The following is a 21466-nucleotide window of genomic DNA, read 5'->3' as shown; positions in this document are numbered from 1 at the left end:
ATTCATGGATGGTCCCCCAAATTAAAGATGAACTGAGAACGTCTAAAATAACTGATTTATCTGACTGATGGAGATTATCATATTGGATGATATGATATGACTGCTCCCAATCCTCATCTGAGCCTCACTTCTAATTTACTTTGAAGGTTAAAACTGTCATATTTTCAATTCCTTTTACAAAAACTCTCATTTACATATAATTTACACATAGTTTCACTAGAACTATTTATTCTTTTAAAATCAGGGTAGGCAATAATTTTACATAAAGTAATTTTACATAAGCCCGCATTTTAAGAAAAGTATATATTTCTTGTTACACAGAGAAATTGCCTGGCAGATATAAAATTATTACTAAGTCTATATACATGTGTTTGAATATGGAAGTACTTAGCTGCATGGTTTCAAATATATAGAACACTCCTTTTTAAATATAATCAAATGGTTGCACATACATGCAAACCTGTTATATTCTATTTATACTTCTAACTGCAAAATCTAGAAACAGGCCTAATAACTTTTTACAATGAAAACACCATATTTGTGGAAAAATTAATTCAGCTTTTACTTCCCTTGACCCATGCATGGGCCTTAGGTAGGTATAGTCCTAGATATAAAAAGGAGAGAAAACAATCCTCCTTTTTATTCTACTTTTTCTTAGCCATGTGAAGCCCTGAGTAAAACTGTGGAAAAAATGTGAAAATTGTTTGTGTCATCACCATACCAGTCATTCATTTCAGGGATTGCAGGTAGGATGCCACAATAGGGGAATTTTAGGCACCAGCAAACTGTTGGTAGTCATGCCATGAAAATCAAAGGGGCATTCAGGAGGACAATTAAATCTATTGTGAAAATGAAGGCTTTTCCTTCCAAAAAATAAAAATGGCATGAGTGAAATAGAGTGAAGCAGGAAACACACAGCATGTGAACGCATGAAGACAGACACAGATGACAAGAAGCAGGCTCTACTATGCTTGTTTTAATTATGGATCCTGTGCAATCCCTGGTTGCACTGAACTTAGAATAAGATGAATACACAAAATTTACATTCTATTCTCCTTAAATTCACTGCTTAGTATCTTTAGGTGTTCTTCTTATTGAAGACTTTTATGGTTAATTATTTTTAATTAATGCCTGCTTCATCCCTTTTGTTAGAACCAGACACTCTTAAAACCTAAGGTTATATTTTAGTCATCTTTGTATCCTAATTATATAGCATAGTGTTTATTTTATAATGCAAGTTCTATGTATAAATAAATATTCACTGGATAAACAAATGAGTATCTTTAGCAGTGGGGTCACTGACTTTGTTATACTCGTCTGTTTAGTAATTTATGCTCTGAGCATAGTAACTTTGAATATTGGCCTTAAATATATGAATATTGTGATAGTACCTTTTAAAATGATGGACCTGCCACCATACTTAGCCTTCCTCTGGGAATTGTCTCCAATGCAGACAGGAGAGGTTCCTTTTAGTGGTTTTATTCATCCTTTCTGAATTTGTGAATTGGTCACAGATAATTGATGCAGGATTATTCACCAGATTTGAACTGATCCAATCAGCCTCTCTCTTTCCGGATGTTTGGTAAATGAAAACCCAAAGCTGAATGTCATTGGAGTAAATTCTCACTACCTTAAAAGCATTGCGTTGTAGTTTAGCTCCCTCTTTCTTAAGTCCTGATTACTTAGTTATTTTCTTAAATTTCATAAACAATGTTTCTGTTCCTTGACCATTTTTTCTCTTAAACTAGCCAGAGGGTTTTTATGCCTTATGAATAGAAAGAACATAACTGTTAGCTATATTAGTGAGGAACGAGTCTCCACCCTTTCTTTTGCTCTTCTCATTTTCTATAGAAAACTGACTGTTGTGCTTTAAATGTCATATTCTGTCTTCATGAGACCTCAAATTTTCAGCTCTGTTTAAATTTTCAGGCCCAATTTCTAGTCCATGAATGGCACAGGTGTATTCTTTCAAGAGATTCTAAAATATTGGGAAGGGTGATAAGGTCAAAGATTTAAAAAGAGTATCAAGGCTGTCATTCACCAAGAGAAATTCTTTGACAAGGAAGCCTAAGTTTTATTATGATTTCTATGGTTACCATTTTCATCCCAGAGATTAAAAAAAGAGACCAGTTCTTTTGCAAATTTTTTTTTTTGCTTTTCCCTCAGGGAGAACAATCTGTTTCCTTCTGAATTTCTGTTATCCTGTTCTTTACCCTTCTTTTATACTGTTCTTTGAAGTTACAAAGTCCTAGTTCGCTTACACAAGACCATTTAGTTAGAGGTAATGTGGGATAGGCCTTCAACTTGAAACACTAGTACAAGTGGAACAAAAAGATACAGGTATCAGGCAAAAAATAATTTCAGATATACTGCTTGAATTAAAAAATAAAATTCTGTTATAGAATTTAAAATAAAGAAAAGCTGTTGTTTAACAAAATGGCCAAGAAGTAACAAGAAGTATTGAATACTACTATTGGGGTGATAGTAAAGGTAGGTAAATAGTATACAGTATAAAGATATTACAGGAACTTTTCATTTTATAATGTTTATTGAAGGAATAATACACCTAGAAAATCAGAGACTCTAAATGTATTGAAATACATTAACTAGACTTTAATTTTCCTGTGAATTGATCATTTAATTTTGACAGGGTGATAATTTAGGGAAAAAAAAAGAAAACTTGAGTGTTGATACAAAACTAGGACTGAATTTTTCCCAATTTGTCCTACTCAGCCTTCTCAAAGTACTATCAATCCCTTTATGTTAGAACCAGTAACACATGCTTTGAAATTAAAATTAAGTACCCTCCTAATTTATGATTAGTGTTATGAAGACCAGATTACCTTTACCTAATTCAAAATCTCCAGTTCCAGATGTTATCTTTCTTTTTTTTTTTTTTTTTTTTTTTTTTGAGACGGAGTCTTGCTCTGTCACCCAGGCTGGAGTGCAGTGGCGTGATCTCGGCTCACTGCAAGCTCCGTCTCCCAGGTTCACGCCATTCTCCTGCCTCAGCCTCCCAAGTAGCTGGGATTACAGGGGCCCGCCACCACGCCTGGCTATTTTTTTATTTTTTTATTTTTTTGTATTTTTAGTAGAGACAGGGTTTCACAGTGTTAGGCAGGATGGTCTCAACCTCCTGACCTTGTGATCCGCCTGCCTCAGCCTCCCAAAGTGCTGGGATTACAGGCGTGAGCCACCGCGCCAGGCCCCAAATGTTATCTTTCTTTATAACCCAGGAAAGTACAAAGATTGCAGCTAAATCCTTTGTATTTGGGAAAATATTGTCTTGAAAACTGTATATTCAAATTCCTTTTAAAATTTATTGTCATTGTGAAATGTTTGAAACAAAAAAATTAAAATGTCAGGCCCTATTTATTAAAATATAGGTTACATTGGAATCAGATGCATATAATTCCACAAATTACCCATCAAGTATAAATGTAAGAATGATGATTTCCAAAGTATACACTGCTTTTTGAATTTTATAAAGTACTTTACTCATAAGTTTAAGCAGTTAAATTGGTAAAAACAACGGAAAAAACCTTCGGTTTGTTTTTATTAATGCTATAGCCATTAATAAATATGGTGCTTGTCTCTTCAGTCTGGATCAGGACATTTTTGAAATGTTAACAGTGACTATAAAGGTAAATATTTAATGGACCTTGGACCCTACCCTCACAAAACTTACCACCCAGTGGGAAGAGATTGTAATATAATATATGCCAGTATTTGGGAAATGCCACAATGCTAGTACAGACACCATGCTCTCAGAGTTCAATGAAAGGAAAAAATGTGTTTAAAATGATGTTTAAGTCTAAAAGTTTTCAGCAGCTATAATTCCTCAAATTCGCTTTGCTATTTAAATTCCTCATTTTTCATTACTGTTGGTTACTTTGAAGCCAGAAGGGATCTTTCAATTAGCTTCTGATCAAATGTGAAATCTTGCTCTTTAGTAACTTCACTACCCTCTGTGGAAACTGCAAGAATGCTAGTTAATGTTCTTGCAGTTATTATCTTAGCTACCATATCTCATTAACACTTGCTTCACTAAACACGAAGTTCAAAGTTAAATGTCATTCTGTGGCTTCAGGTTCTTAAGGATTGATAACCTGGAGGCATATTAAGAGGAATGTCAGCTGCAGGAAAGTATTGCATTGATTCAGGGTATGCTCCCAGGGACAATGAGGCTCTGGCCATATTTACAATTCTTCACCCTCCCACCCACCTACCTACCCCAAAGCAAGGCTTTTAAGACCTATTGGCGTAACTCTCCCACACTCAGGATGTTCCCGGGTTGTAATGTTGCCAGCCTTCAGAAGCTGCCTCTCTCAGGCCACTTGCAAACTCTTGAATTTAGGTCACTCGTAAGCAAGACTTATGAAAGAGTACATAATACCATGATTCAGCTTCCTAATGTGCCTCATGTACTTTTAAGGCATAGATCAGACACCAAGAAATTCTAACTTTATGTACCTTTGAATTTACCAATATTTGGTGCAGCCTTTCTTTAACATTTGTATTTTTAAAAAATACTTGTCCTTACTTTTAGTCAGGTAATTATAATATTATGTAATAATATTATGTAACAGCTAACCACTATCTACAAGAGGTTAAATACAGATTAGATATGTAATATTTCAGGAATGACTAACCACCTATAAGTGGTTGTGTGTGTGTTTGTGTGTGTGTATGTATTTGATTCTCTAATTGCTAACCACAGTAGTCCTCTAAGCTGATGCTTGCTCTTTGTTGCAGATATTTTTAGGATGCTCCAGTAGAAAGACTGGGCAAATGACATTACTTACATTCATTCACTAAAGGAGCTTTACAAATATACACTAAGCTTATGAAAAATGTCCAATCATATTAGTAACAAAATCTTTTAGAGTGGAGCAACAGTATTTTTGTCTGCCAAATATATTTTAATATTCATTGCCAACAAGGGTACACTGAAACAGGCCCTCTTGCATGTTCTTAATGGAATTGGATCAATTTTTCCAGAAGAGTACCATTTTGTATCAAGAGCCTTGATAGTAACATGAAAAATGGGGGAAGCTGCAAAAAAATTATTTCTCTTTTCTTCTCTTTGTTCTTTGTCTTTCATAGTTTTTAATTGACTTTTGTAGTTTCTTCCTTTACCATTTAATTAAAGAGTTTCCAGCAGAATATTGCAAGAAAACTGCATTGATGATGGAGTCAGAAAGTTGGCTTTATAACATGTGGATATAGAAGTAGACTATGATTTGGTGTTATCTATTTCTAAGGATAGAGTTAAGGTGTGGAATGACTGATTATATCACTTGCATGTTGGAGAAAAAGAGACATATATATTCAAATCAGATACTTGAATGTAATTGACATTTTGATTATAGTTGTTGAATATAACTGATTTTTTTTATCTGACCAGCATCATTTATTTGGGAGAAATGCCCCTCACTCTGTAGTCTAAGATTTTGATAAATGTTCCACCATATGCAGAGAGCATGATCCAACTTAGGCCAAATACAGTCTCTTTTCTAAGAACATGGATCTTAAATGGAGGCGCATAGGGATAGGAAGCAGTTAGGACCAAATCTTTCAATGGCCAACCCATAAGAAACACTTCATTTATTTCTGCCACTGAGGTCACAGGGATTTTTTTCTTATTATCAAGTCCTGGAGGTAACACTCTTATTCTGTGAACTACACAATATTCTTTCAACAAATCTCTTTCTTACTTAAAAAAAGGAATGAAGAAAGAAAGAAAAGAAAGAAAGTGAAAGAAAGAAAAGAAAGAAAGTAAAAGAAAGAAAAGGAAAGAGAAAGAAAGGAAAGAAAAAAAGAAAGAAAGAAAGAGAAAGAGAGAAAGAAAGAAAGAGGAGGAGGAGAAGGAAGGAGAGAAGGAAGGAAGGAGAGAGAGAAAGAGAGAGAAAGAAAGAGAAAGACAGAAACAAAGAAAAAAGAAAGAAAGAAAGAGAAAGAAAGAAAGAAAGAGATGAGGGAGTCGGGGTGGAATGGAGGAAATATTTTGGTCATAATTTTGACCTAGTAATTCAATTTCTAGGAATTTTTAAAATAAAGTTATAAGACATTAATGGGAACATTTACTTACAAGGTAATTACTACCCACATTATCTATAAAGGTGAAAAATAAAAATACATGAAGAGGACGTTATGGAACACCATGTTACATTTAAAACAATAGTTTTAAATAATATCTTAACATTGGAAATGATTGTGTTACCCAGCCATAACAAAACAAAGCGAAAACTAAAATACAAACTATATATTATAACCCAATGAAACAGACACGTACATATACGCAGAATATCATCCGATGTGCTGAAAGAAAATCTACCAAACGTCTACAGTGATAAATCATGGGGTACAGAAATGTTTGATTTACTAATTTTAATAAAATGCCATTATCAGTTGAATTATGCCAAAGCACTTTTAATTTTTCTTTGTTTCTATATTATAGCTCAATAAAAAAATGGCAATTTTTACTCAGTAACGAAAAATAGAACAGTGATTTAGATTTCACAGCTTTCATAGTGAGACTATGAACTTTTCCCACTTTATAATTAATTTCATCTAATTCAAAACTAAAAAACAATTTTGTCTTCTAAGTATCTGAGCCAGAGATAGAGAAGTTGGTGGGGTATGACTACATATCAGAGTTAAGTCTCTCTCTCTGATCTATCTTTCTAGCTAACTGTATCTGTGCCTCTCCGATCTCTTACTGCAAATTTATTCCTATCCTACCCTTCCTCCTCTATATCATATTCCCTTATCACTTCTGTCCATTAACTCCCACACGGGGCCTGTCCATACATACACTATTATTCTTTCTAGCTATCTTAATGTCCTTTACTTCACACATTCAAAATAGTAATATTAATAAAAAATTGTTGCTTCTTATCTGATTTTAAAAAGTTTTAATGTCACTGTCATAATATTTTCTTTTTTTTTCATTTCCATGACACGTTAAAGAGATCTTTCCTGAAAAACTATTATTTAGAATACCAATTTTAAAAATAAGAAGAGTTTTTGCATTAAAAACAATTAGATGAAAAAAATAATCTTTGGGGAAAATAAAGGTGAAGCCTTTTTGTACTTCACTCAGCTTATATAACAAAATTTTTACATGCATTCTAAGTGGTCTTCTGCTGTTTGGGCACATTATCTCATCAACTGAAGGTTTCTATTCTTTGTTCTTTTAAAGCAAGGACTATTATTCTATCCCCAGTGTTTCCTCTGCACAGTGCTTTTCAGGATAGCTTATCTAAAGTAGTAGCTTAAAATATGCTTTCTAATCTTCTTTATTATAATTGTATACCATGATTCAGAATTTTGTAATAACTTATGTTCAAAGCCATTAACAGAAGTATCTGTGGAAACAGTGAATACTGAAGCAAACCACAGAGTAAATTTTACCTGTTCCCAGTATGAAAACCTACTGATCTCATATGTGGGTCATTTTCGCCTGGTCTGTCAAATAATGAGTTTATCTGGACCTCAAAGTTTTTCTCTTTACAAAATAGAATATTTTACCATTTAAAATTCAAAATGGGATCTAAATTATATAAGGAGAAGTGGGCTTCAAAAACCCTCTTTATTTATCTCTTATTTAAAATAGGAGTTGTCACTTTATATGCACCAGCCTAAGATGTAATTGTGTGAAACAATTCATTTCAGTAAAAGGAAAACAAAAGTTATTTTTTAAAGAATCTCTAAATTTGTACTTATAAGACTTCTACTGCTATTCTACTATTTAAGAATTAGATGGGAATACACCCTCTCTCTCTTCTTTCCCTTTCTAAATATCTATCTACCTATATATATATATACACACACATACACACAAATATACATATGATTTTCTTATCTCAAAAAATTAAAGAGTAAACTTAAAAAAAAAGAGTTGTTACCTTACAGAAGAGAACAACAACAGATTGAAGGAAGCAGAACTAAAGATAGACTTATCAAAAATATGCCTTCTTGTAACTATTGGATTTTGGATTCATTAAAATGTTCAAACATAATTTATAAAACAAGTTAAGTTGAAGTAAACAGAATCAATACCTAAAATCAAAAGCAAAATGAAACAAAAGTAACCAAATGGTTTGCTGTATTGGCAAAACCACACAGGGAAAAATTATTTTATGTGGCTTTAAACTCATAACTAAGCTTTTGGCAAAATTTCCCTGGTAGTGTATATCTTAAAGACAAAATAAAAAGGTACTGCGGAAAAAACATAAGCAGCTTTCATTAATTGTACTGTTTATAAGAATGCTAGTAGTGCTACTCAGAGACTATTATGTGCAATGATGAGATAAAGTGAATCAATCATTATGTGGTGTCATTTACATCTTGGGTTTTCCCTGAGGAGAAAGGAGATACAAATAAAAATGGAGGTTAATTAAAACACAAGTAATTTTGAATTTGAGTTGAAAGTATCAAGAAGATCATGACCTTTTCCTACATTAAAAAAAAAGACTATAAACATGATCAAGTGAGTAGCAGTGAGCATCACTTACACCCTTATTATGGTCTGTAAATACCATTTCCCTACGTGGAAAACGGTTACAGGATACAGGGCCCAGAACTATCATGAGATGCCTTTAGGAAGACACTGAGTTTGAAACTATTCTTATCTACTTTTACGGTGTAATAGCAACCGCAAGTGCATCAAGGTCAGTTACTTGTTCCAATATAGAATATAGTTTATCTGCCTTTCAGAATTCAAACAAACCAGGTGGTAGTCAGAGCTTCAGGTTCAACGGAGCCTGAAGTGTGTACCCTGGCAGAAGAATCCGCTGCTGGACACATGGAAAACAGAATCTCAAATCTAGCAGAACATGACTATGCAAATGTGAATAAACAGTTTCACAGTTGGGTTATAAGGTATGATGATGAGAGGGGCTGATCACACTTAACTCGTTTTTTGGAGTCCATATGTTCACTACTGAGGACACAGCATCTGATGATGGTCTTTTATTCAGCACATAAACCAGCTTACGGAGGACAGAGCCCCAATCCCAGGCTGGTACCTTAGATGACCCTCCAATATTCTATTAAGCCAGCTGCTTCTAAATGAGGAACATATGTTAAGACCAGTGAATATATTCTGGGGCTATTGTAACAGCTTCTTTATCACAAAAATAAAGTTTACTGGTTTGAAGCAACATCGTATGGGTTCCATGTTGATAAGTAAGACATTCTGTTGAGCCCTGAAGTAATGAGGATGGTAGCAGCATTTCAGAATTGAAAGGCAAATAAATATTCAGTGAAGAATAAAGATAAACCTGGTAAGAATTTATCATTGTTCATATAGGTTGGAAGGGATTGCCAGAGTAGCTGACAGTCACCTTGAGGAATGCTGCCATATTGAATGATGAGAATCTGTTTCTGCTGATGGCAAGTAAGTTAAAGGCCTTTAGCAGTGGCAATAGCATGGTCAGTCTTATTGAGAAGGAGCACATACATATTCTTCATGAGCTCATTGTACTAGCATGAGAATATCCCTGTAACTTTTAAGAACATCTCTGCCATATGCATTCACATGAAACACAAGCATCTGCCTCCATTATGCCCAATTCTATAGGTTGATCCATCACCTCTCCCTCAGTCTTCCATGGACGTGCTCCTCTAATTTTGTTCCTTTAAGGCTCCTAACTGAACTATTTACAACTAGGCAGGAGTTTGAGAATATCTGTATTTCAGTTCCCTTTTCCCTGTATTCAGAGTAAAAAACTAAGTTTCTGATCACAGCTCTAGGCACTGGATGGTTTCTTTTTGCTACTATTATTTGGGAACAGGCTCAGTGGGCCCAAGATGTGACAATTGTCCACTTTGGGCTAGTATTTTCCACTTAAGTTTAGTACCAACATCCTGAAGAATTTACAAATGAAATTATATGATATCTTCAATTTGCTTTAAAATAACCAGAGAAGTGGTGGAAGGGTAGCCAGTACCTGGGCAAGATATAGATGCAACAAAGTTGGCCATGAGTTGATAATCCTTAAAGCTGAGTGATGCCTGTAAAAGCATGCCATATATGATTCTCTCTACTTTCATAGGTACTTGTACTATTTCATAATAAAACATTACAAAATAACTAACTACCACTACTAAGTTCTGGCAAGTGTGCTGTGAAGCTGCTACACTCATACGCAATGTCATGGGAAAAAAATCGTCATTTTGGCAGTTGGTACAAGAATTCCATTGTAGGGAAAGACTCTGTAAAGAAAATAGGAATCATTTATGTAAAATGTTGTGTGCTTAGTGATATGGTCACTTATATATGTCACCACAAACCTTCAGTAGAGCTATTCTAAAAAGCTACAAAAATTTATTGGTATGTCAGATTTTCTGGGATTTCTGATGAACGGGTTTAATTGTGAGTTAAGGTTAGGGAGGGAGCAAAATTCAGTCAACCAAAGCAGACAAGGATGATCACTGGCAAATGGATTGTATGAATGTAGCAGGTAATCTTCAAAGATGGACATCATCAGCTCATTCCTTCTGTGTATATACTTGCTAGTTCACCATGGAGAAGGGGAATCTGTTTTACCTGTCCTTGAATCTGGGATGGCCTTGTCCAATACAATGTGGCAGAAGCAGCACTATACCAGTTCTAGTCTTACTCTTTAGCATGTGTGAGAGCTTCTTCTGGGATAAAACCAGCCACATTGTAAGAAATCTGAAGCTTCTGAAACTACCGTGATGAAAGGAAGCCCCAGCCAGGAGGAGAATCTACATAGAGGAGAACCAAGGAATTAGACATATGACCCCAGTCACAAGTCAAATATATGAACCAGTCCCCCAGCCATTTGAGTAATACCAACAGAGTCCCAGCCCATTTTAGGAGCAGAGGTAAGATGTCCCTGCAGTATCTTATCCGAATTTCTGTCCCATAGAATTGTGATACAAACAATTGTGTTTTAAGCTACTATTTGGGGGGATAGTTTTCTATTTAAAAAATAGATAACTACATGTCAAAAATGAGAAAAGTAAATTATGATCCATTAATTAGACAGAACTTTATGTATTCTTTATGAGTGATGCAGTGAAACACAACATTGCAAATACTTACAAAGTAATGTTACATGAAAAATTGGCATGCAAAATTATGTTTGCCCTCTGATTAAAATTGGATAAAGACATATATAAACATAATGAAAAGAGATATAGAAAAAATGCATCAATGACCTAATATTTGTGTTTACAGTTGATATTGATTAAATATAATAAATATATAATAAAACTTAAAAAAATTCATGAATGCTACCTCAGTCATTTCAGGTCTGGAATTTTAGAAATATTTATGGATTGTATGGTATGAGGATAAGATATTAGAAAAAAGCTAACTTAAAAAATCAACAGAAAAATGATTTATATTTTGTTTCCAAATCATGCCTGGGGTGACTGAAATCTTCTATAATACAGTTACTGACCTAAGGTGGAATTTAAATAAATACTGATTGAAAGAAGGGAGGAAGGGAGGAGATGAAGAGTGAGTGAAAAATGACAAATTTTAGTCCTAGATTTCAAGGAAAAGGCACCCTAATAAAAAATATGCACCTTGAGTGGGACACTATAAGACTCAATATAATAGTAGCTAATGCAAAATTACATGGTTTAAATTAATATGAAGTATTCTCTTTTTATTCATGGTTGCATTACCAACATTTGTTTTAAAATTAGTTGGTTGGACAGCAGAACACATTTTCCCATAGAAATGACCAAATAGTGGTACTGTGCCAAAATGAGGTTTGGCTTCATTCATGACCGTTGAGATTTGCTACTGGTAACAAAACTTCCCAAGGACCAAATGCTCAGCAAATCAAACTAACCACAGAGACTTTAGTATATTTTCTGGCTTCTCAATGAGATAAAGTTGGAGATCTGTTGGAGTTATAACAGTAAGTAACTTCAGAAACATTTTGATACTGCGAGGATCTCACAGATTTACAATTAGGCTAGTTGACAAGTTATAATTGAAAAAGGTATTTTCTTTATTGATAAAGATATGAGGAGGCCTTCCTCTAGAGAGTCACACAGTATATAGCATTTAATTTTCATTTGATCAAACACTTACTTACAACTAATATTTTAGTAATATGGCTATTTAATCACAAATAATATACATATTCGATATGAATGGTCATTAGTGTGTTTATTATAGCTCTGAAAACAAATGAATACAAGTAAAAGAGTGACCTTTACTCCAGTTCCCAACAGTTTCCTCATCTCCATCTGAGACCACCTCAGCCAGGACTTCATTGTCCATATCATTATCAGCATTTTCGTCAAAGTCATTCAATGAGTCTCTAGGAAGTTCCAAACCTTCCCATATCGTCCTGTCTTCTGAGCCCTTCAAGTCTCTACAAAGTTCCAAACTTTCCCATATTTTCCTTTTTTTCTGAGCCCTTCAAACTGTTCCAACCTCTGCCTGTTACCCTGTTCCAAAGCGGCTTTCATATTTTTGGGTATCTTTGTAACAGCACCCCACTCTCTGCAGTCCCAATTTACTGTATTAGCCCATTCTTGTGCCACTAATAAAGACATACCCGAGACTGGGTAATTTATAAAGGTAAGAGGTTTAATTGACTCACGGTTCCATAGGGCTGGGGAACCCTCAGAAAACTTACAGTCATGGTGGAAGCAGAAGCAAATACATCCTTCTTCACATGGCGACAGCAAGAATTGCCGAATAAAAGGCCCCTTATAAAACCATCAGATCTCATGAGAACTCACTCACTATTATGAGAACAGCATGGAAGTAATGACCCCCACAGTGCAATTACTTATGACCAGGTCCCTCCCATGACGTGGGGATTATGGGAACTACAATTCAAGATGAGATTTGGGTGGGGACATAGCCAAATCATATCACCCACTAGTGAAGAAAGTAAACTACAAGGTGAGATATAGACCTCAAATACAATTTCCTCTCCTTCTCTCTTTCCTGCCAGCCTTCTCTTATACTCCAAAACTTCTGGACAAACACCTTGCAATTCAGACTCTGGATAACAACCTCTAATTGTTTAAGGTACTTAAGGGAAGAAAAATGAAGATTTTAGGAATCTTCTTAAGTTGGCACAAACTGAAAAACTATACAAAGTGTTGTTAACTTAGAACATTATTTTAAAATATACAATATTTAAAAATAGTAAGGTGCTGGGCATGGTAACTCTTGCCTGTATTCCCAGCACTTTGGGAGGCCAAGGCAGGTGCATCACCTGAGATCAGGAGTTCAAGACCAGTCTGGCCAACATGGTGGAACCCCATCTCTACTAAAAATACAAAATTAGCCAAGAATGGTGTTGCACACCTGTAATCCCAGCTACTTGGGAGTTTGAGGCAAGAGAATCGCTTGAACCCGGGAGGTGGAGGTTGCAGTGAGCCAAGACCATGCTGTTGCACTCCAGCCTGGGTGACAAGAGTGAAATTCCATCTCAAAAAAAAAAATAAATATAATAATAGCAAGGGATTGTGTAAGAATATTTTATTAGGTGTGTTTTTATTATATGTTACTCAACCTGGAAAAGGAGCACTAGACAATATGTGTAGTGATTTTTCTAAGGTAAAACAGAACATGGATTATAATTCCTGATTCTTTAAATCCCTGAGTATCTGCTTAGTTATGTGCCTGGATATGTTAAATTGTCCCACATCAAAAGGCTTAAATAAAAATTGCTTTATATGATGGGTCTGCTCTGGTTTAGCAAATGTCTCAAAAGCTTAGATGTTCTTGTATAATAATTTACTAAGTATTATCATATTACTTTATTAGAAGATCAAGCAGTGTAATTTGTTTTCTAACACTTGTATCTTCAAATTCTCAATTTCATAGGAGTGAAAGACTATTCTTAAAATAAAAACCAGAGAATTGTCGAATTTCATGAAGCCGTTTGGGAAGCCAAATGGTTGTATTCATACTGTGTTACAGCTATACTAAACCTTGCTTTTAGAATACCTACAGGGCTCTTTTTTTTTGTTTCTATCAACAACAACAACAACAACAAAAACATGAAAATAAATTCATTTCTTTTGAACATTAAATAACCTGGAAAGATAACAATTGAAAAAAAAATCTAAAAATTCAGTAGGCTCTCCCCTAGGATGGACGAAGAGATAATTGAGATTATGATTTTCTAAATAATTACTATTTATTCTGAGGGCTGCTTAAAAGCATTGCATATTCACTGAGAGTTCATTAATAATCATAATGATCTCAAATGTTTGTATAATGTTTCAGGGACGTTCATATAAATTTGCACAAGAACTGTCAACACATGTCTACTCTTAAAAAATACATTTCTGCGTCAGATTCACCCACACATAGTTAACCACGTTAGGCTATTGTGCATTGAAGAGTTCATATTTGGCTTGTGTGGGCAAAATGACATTCTCAGTTCTTTAATAAAATGATCTTATTGAATCCATTTATGATCAGGTAAAGAAACCACCCTGGAATGCTTTCCAAAAACTCAACTATGATTCATTACTTTTTTTCTCTTTCTATTCCCTTGCAACTCCTCTCTTTATGAATTTATATTGCCCCTCTTTAATTTATTCTAAAATGTAGTCCTTCAAATGTTGTAAATAAACATGGGGGATTAGTTCAGTTAAAAAACTAGCAGAGAGCCTTTGGTATCACAATAATATTTTCTGTAAATGTCTCAATCCCCTTTGTATTAGTCCATTTTCACACTGCTGATAAAGACATACCAGAGACTGGGCAATTTGCAAAAGAAAGAAGTTTAATGGACTTGCAGTTCAACATGGCTGGAGAGGCCTCACAATCATGGTGGAAAGCAGGAAGGAGCAAGTCACATCTTACATGGATGGCAGCAGGCTTGCTCCCTCTGAAACCATGGCCTGAGCTCTACATTGGCCCCTTTCAGCCATGGATGGAACAGCTGGGATGTAGAGAACCAAGTCCCGAGGCTGCACACAGCACAAAGACCCTATGCCTGGCCCACAAAACCATTTTTTCCTCCTAGGCCTCAGGGCCTGTGATGGAAGGGCTGCCATGAAGACCCCTGACATGCCCTGGAGACATTTTCCCCATTTCTTGGGGATTAACATTCAGCTCCTCATTACTTGTGTAAATTTCTGCAGCCAGCTTGAATTTCTCCTCAGAAAATGGGATTTTCTTTTCTATCACATTGTCAGGCTGCAAATTTTCTGAACTTTTATACTCTGCTTCCCTTATAAAAGTGAATGCCTTTAACAGCACCCAAGTAACATCTTGAATGTTTTGCTGCTTGGAAATTTCTTCTGCCAGATACCCTAAATCATCCCTTTCAAGTTCAAAGTTCCACAAATATTTAAGGCAGGGGCAAAATGCCACCAGTCTCTTTACTAAGACTTAACAAGAATAACCTTTGCTCCAGTTCCCAAGTTCCTCATTTCCATCTGAGACCACCTCAGCCTGGACTTTATTGTCCACATCGCTATCAATATTTTGGGCAAAGCATTTCAATAAGTCTCTAGAAAGTTCCAAATTTCCCACATTTTCCTCTATTTTTCTGAGCCCTCCAAACTCTTCCAACCTCTGCCTCTTACCCAGTTCCAAAGTCGCTTCCACATTTTCAGCAGCACCCCACTTTACTGGTGCCAATTTATTATATTATTCCATTTTCACATTGCTGATAAAGACATACCTGAGACTGGGCAATTTATAAAATGAAGTTTAATGGACTTGCAGTTCAACATGGCTGGAGAGGCCTCACAATCGTGGCAGAAGGCAGGGAGGAGCAAGTCACTTCTTACATGGATGGCAGCAGGCAAAGAGAGAGCTTATGCAGGGAAACTCCTGTTTTTAAAACCGTCAGATATTGTGAGACTCATTCACTATCACGAGAACAGCACAGGAAAGACCTACCTCTATAATTCAATCACCCCCCACTGGGTTCCTCCCATGACATGTAGGAATAGTGGGAGTTACAATTCAAGATGAGATTCAGCTGGGTACCCAGCCAAACCATATTACTGTTCCTATTTAATGTGTCACCATTGTGAAAAATAAAGCTCAGAGGACATTTGCAACAAATTTTATGAAAAAAATTGCTATCAGGAAATATGTCCTACTATGAAAATATTGGTATCTTGCCTGCAACTTCACCTAGCAAAATACTATCAGGAAATTTTCTATTTAAATTCCCTAGAGTAATTTACCCATTTACCTGTTCAATAACTTATTAACTACTTCATTCAGAAAACATTTATGTAGAAGTATGCTAAATGCTAGTGATAAAAGAATGAAGAACAATCCCTATCACAGAGGAGATGGCTACTTTGATAATTCATCTTTAAAATCTATTTTTTATTCCAATGAATAGTCTCTGTGAAGGTGTATGTGCATGATGAATATTTTCCATGTGAGATTCTAAACTGTAAAGTACAAGGACATAAACTTTGGTGTCAGATCTGGTTCTAAGTCTAGCTCTGTCATTACTAGCTATATGACCTTGAGAGTGTTGGACAACTCCCTAAGCTCAATTTCTTCATTTGTAAAGTGCAGACAACAGTGGTATCCTTAACACCTACAACTGGGCTGGGCGTGGTGGCTCACGCCTGTAATCCCAGCACTTTGGGAGGCTGAGGTGGGTGGATCACGAGGTCAGGAGATCGGGACCATCCTGGCTAACACAGTGAAACCCTGTCTCTACTAAAAATACAAAAAATTAGCTGGGCATGGTGGTGGGTGCCTGTAGTCCCAGCCACTCTGGAGGCTGAGGCAGGAGAATGGCGTGAACCCGGGAGGCAGAGCTTGCAGTGAGCCAAGATTGTGCCACTGCACTCCAGCCTGGGTGACAGAGCGAGACTCTGTCTCAAAAAAAAAACCAAAAAAAAAAAAAAACAAAACACACACACACCTACAACTAATAAATACAGGCTACTTCTTACAGATTTCTCTTTTACAGCTCTCAATTAATGATACTGTAACAGTCAATATGTATAAGATATTTAGAAGTGTACTGTTAATGCCTGGCTTCTTAGAATGCAGAAATTGGAAAAGAATGTTGGCTCCTTTCTAACAATAAAAAGAAGCTATATAATTTACAAAATGATAGCTCTCCTTGAACCCATCAGGGTAATGGGATTGGAGGACAACCAAGTAGCCTGAAATCCAAAGAAAAACAGGAGCTTCCAAGGAAATATGGATGTCAAATACTGACCCACCAGGAGCAGAGCAAGGGAGGAAGATGGAGCTGCTAAACAAAGCAGTTAAGAAACATTCAGCTAAATTTTTAACACATTGCTAAACTGTGGATTAACATGAGAGCAGAGAACCTTTGGGGGGCCAAAACACAAGGGAGTCTACATCCACTCAAAGTTTCCTCTCCATAAATTTCTACTAGGTCAAGTGGATAAGGCTGTCACTGTAGGAAAACCCAGAGATCCTGTGCAGATCCTTTCCCCCAACGAAGCAAAAGTCTAAAGTTGTGAGAAAGACAACAACCCCTGACATTCCAGGATACAGGTGTAAACCCATTGTACCTAGAGGTAGGAGAGAAATTAATCCCTCCACTATTGGCAGAGAGTCAGGAAATGGAAGTCCCTGGTTATGCCAATGACAAAGGGAATGATGCTGTATAAAGACACCAGAGAATCCCCCAGTTCCACACCACTAGGCTAATAAGCACAGAGTAGCAAGAAACAGTAGTGCACCTCTGGGGGAAGGGCAAGAGCATGAAGAGAGACTCTGAGATAAAAGCACAGGGACACAGCCTAATGCTGACAGTGAGGAAGAAATAATGAGAAAACCCTCTGATAAACCAGTCCCATGCCAAGAACATGCTAATGCCAGATAAATTTGAAGTCAGTGTACACTGAAGGTAATCAAAGCAATGATGAAAAGTAAACCCATCTAACCCTCTAACCAGATTGGCTCACACTCTTACCCTAACAGCAAAGGAAAGGAAAGTGCATGCCTATTTACATGCATGAATGCCATTTATAAACCACATAAAATCTATTCTCTGATCATAACAAAATTAAACTAGGAATCAATAACAAAAGTAAACCTGGAAAATATTCAAGTATTTGGAAATGAAACAATACACTTCTACATAATTCATGACTTAAAAAATAAGTCTTAAAAAAATTTAGAAAATAGTTTCAATTTAAAGGAAATAAAAACACAACGTCATCATTTGTGGGATGCAGCTAATTCAGTAGTTAGAGGGAAATCTATAGCATTACTGCTTACTTAAGAAAAGAGCGAAAGTCTGAAATCAAAGCTTCCATGTTAATAAACTAGAAAAAGAAAGGAAAAGCAAAAGTAAACAAAAGGAAGGAAATAGTAAAGATGAGGGCAGAAAACAATGATATTGCAAACCAAAAAACAGTAGAGAAAATCACGAAAACCAAAAGCTATTTATTTTCTTAAAATTAACAAAATAGATAAATTTCTAGTCATACTTAGCAAGAAAAAAGACAGAATATGAAATTAACAATATCAACTATGAAAGAAATGAATCACTAAAAACCTGCAGATATTAAAATAATAACATAAGAATATTATGAATAATGTAATGCCCATAAATGTTGGCAGCAGAAAAAATGGACAGATGCCTTGAAAGAAAAACCACCAAAGCTCACTCAAGAAAAACAGATAAACTAAATGATCTTGTATTTACTGGATTAATTGAATTTTTAATTAAAAACCCTCCAGTGGAAACAAACAAACAAAAAACTTAGATAGGTTCATTAATGGCTTTACCGGTGAATTCTACCAAACATTTAGGAAAAAAGTTATACCAATTCAATGTAAAAATTTTCAGAAAATATTAGAAGAGGAAATGTTTTCTAATTTACTTTATGAAGCTAGCATTACCCTGAAAGTCAAATCAGACAAAGCCATTACAAGGAAACAAACTTACAAACCAATATGCCTCAAAAATATAGATGTACAAATGCTTAGCAAAATTGAATACAGCAATATATACAAATGGTGATTTAACATTATTAATCAAAGTAATTCCATTGTACCAATAGACTAAAGAAGAGAAAAGAAAAACACATGATCATTTCAATCAATTCAGAAGAATCATTTGACAAAATATAATACTTGCTCATGATAAAAACTCAGGAAACTAGGGATCAAAGGGAACTTTCTCACTCCATTAAAAGACACTTAAAAATAAAATTTACAGCCAACATCATACTTAATATTAAAATGTAATTAAGCACGTAAAAGAACCATAAAGCTGTACAGCTCATACTAGCAGACTTTCAGTTACTTTTCAAACCACAGTAATAAAGATAGTATTATATTGGGGAAAGAATAGAAACATAAATCAATTGTGAAGAATAGAGGGTCCAGAAATAGACCCATGCATATATGGTGAATTGATTTTTGGATAAGTTGCAAAAGACAATGGAAAATGGATGGTCTTTTCAACAAGTGATGTTGGAACTATTGAACATTGAGGACCAAAATAATTAACCTTAAGTTATACCTTTTGATTTAAGCAAAATTAAGTAAAAAGAAATCATATCCCTAAATGTAAAACTAAAACTAGAAAGCTTCTTTATAAAAGCATTGGAGAAAATCTTTGTGAATGAATGTGAGTTAGGTAAATATTTTTTTAAGTATAATATGACAGGCATATACTATAAAAGAAAAAAATATATAAAATGGACTTCATTAAAATTAAAAATTTTACCCTTCAAAAGATAATGTTAAGACAATAAAAAAGAAAGACCAGATGGGAGAATATATTTGTAAAATACATATCTGATGAAGGATTTTTCTCCAGAATGTATACAGGATTTTTCTCCAGAATAAAGAATTTTTAAAGCTCTATTCTAAGAAAACAAACAAACAAACCAATAAAAAATGGTCAAGATATTTCAACAGCCATTTCAATGAAGAAGAAATACAGTTGTCAGGCAAGTTCATTAACAGATATTGTAAATAGTATACTCAGTATCACTAGTGATTAGGGAAATGCACATTAAAACCTAAATGAGCTATATGGAAGGAAGTATTCTAAGATGGCCCCACAATGATCCATGCCCTTGTATATTCCCCTTTCCTTGAGTGTAAATAGAGCTCATAACTATGATGAAATATCACTTCCATGATTAGGCTATGTTATAAGGCAAAGGTGAAGGGATTTTGCAGATATAATTAAGATCCCTCCTCAGTTGATTTTTAGCTAATTCAAATGGAGATAATCTGGGTAGATCTAATTTAATTTGGTGAGCTCTTAAAAGAGGGTTTAGTGGTTAGAAACAGGAAATCAGAGCAATGCTCCTATTGGCTCCAAAGAAGTAAACTGCCATTTTGTGAGAAGACCTGAGAATGAGGGACCTCCAGCAACTGAGAGTGGCCTCAGGCCAATGGAGAGCAAGAAAACAGAGGCCTCAGTCTTAAAATATAAAAAACCAAACTCTGCCAACAACCTGAATTAGTTTGGAAGAGGACTCTAGGCCTCAGATGAGATAGCAGCTCCACTGACACCTTGATTTCCATCTTGGGACACCCTGAACAGAGTATCCAGCTAATCTGTGACTAGCGGTCTGTCTCACAGGACATTTGAGATAATAAATTTGTGTTGCTTTAAGGTGCTTTGTTTGTGGTACTTTGCTATGCAGCAATATAAACTAATAAAATACCACTGCACACTAATGAGAATGGTCAAACAAAAACTGACAATAGTAAGTGCTATTTGCAATGACACAGAATGATTGGAACTCATACATTACTGATGAAATGCAAAATTCTACAAATGCTTCACAAAATAACTTGTCAGTTTCTTATAAGGATATACATACACTCAGCACATGACCCAGTAATCCTTTGCTTAGGTATTTATTTCAGAGATGTGATCATCTATGTTCACACAAAAACTTGTAGGCGAATGTTTATGGTGGCTTTATACATAAATGCCAAAAACTGAAATAACCCACATGTCCTCCATGAAAGGTTAATCTGTGGAACATCTGTGCAGTGGAATACTATTCACCAATAAAAAAGAAATGAATGTTTGATACATGCAATTACATTGATGGATGTCAAATATATAAGCTAAGTGAAAAAGTCTATGTACTTTATGAATTTATTAATTTTTACATTTCAGAAAAAGGAAAAATTATAGAAAAATAAAATAAGTCAGTAGTTGCCAGGGATTAGGGTGATCAAACATATTAACTACAAAGGCACATGAAGAATTCTTTGAGGAGATACAACAGTTCAATATTTTTATTTTGTGGTGGTGACTACATACAATTTGCCAAAACTCATAAACTGTACACAGAAAATATTCATTTCTTTGTATATAGCTTATACCTCAGTTAAAATATTGATATGTAAAACAAAATATAGCTGCTGTATTAAAATATCAGTGGCTTAATACAGCACGAATTTATCTCTTGCTCAGAAAATTTCAAAATAGACATTTGCAATCAATCCATGAGCAGTTCTCCTGCACGTGGTGATTCAGGAACAAAATTCCCTCCA

General features: G+C 35.1%; 1 protein-coding gene across 33 annotated transcripts in view; it reads left to right on the top strand.

The window, feature by feature from the left end:
- The window catches only part of LOC129143943 (uncharacterized), a 689383-nt gene that overhangs the window by 619143 nt on the left and 48774 nt on the right, over positions 1–21466 (top strand). The gene's annotated exons all lie outside the window — the stretch shown is intronic.

This window comes from Pan troglodytes, chromosome 4, assembly GCF_028858775.2.
Source record: "Pan troglodytes isolate AG18354 chromosome 4, NHGRI_mPanTro3-v2.0_pri, whole genome shotgun sequence".
NCBI lineage: Eukaryota > Metazoa > Chordata > Mammalia > Primates > Hominidae > Pan > Pan troglodytes.
Note: the sequence above shows the minus strand (reverse complement) of the source record. Positions and strands in the feature narration are given on the sequence as shown.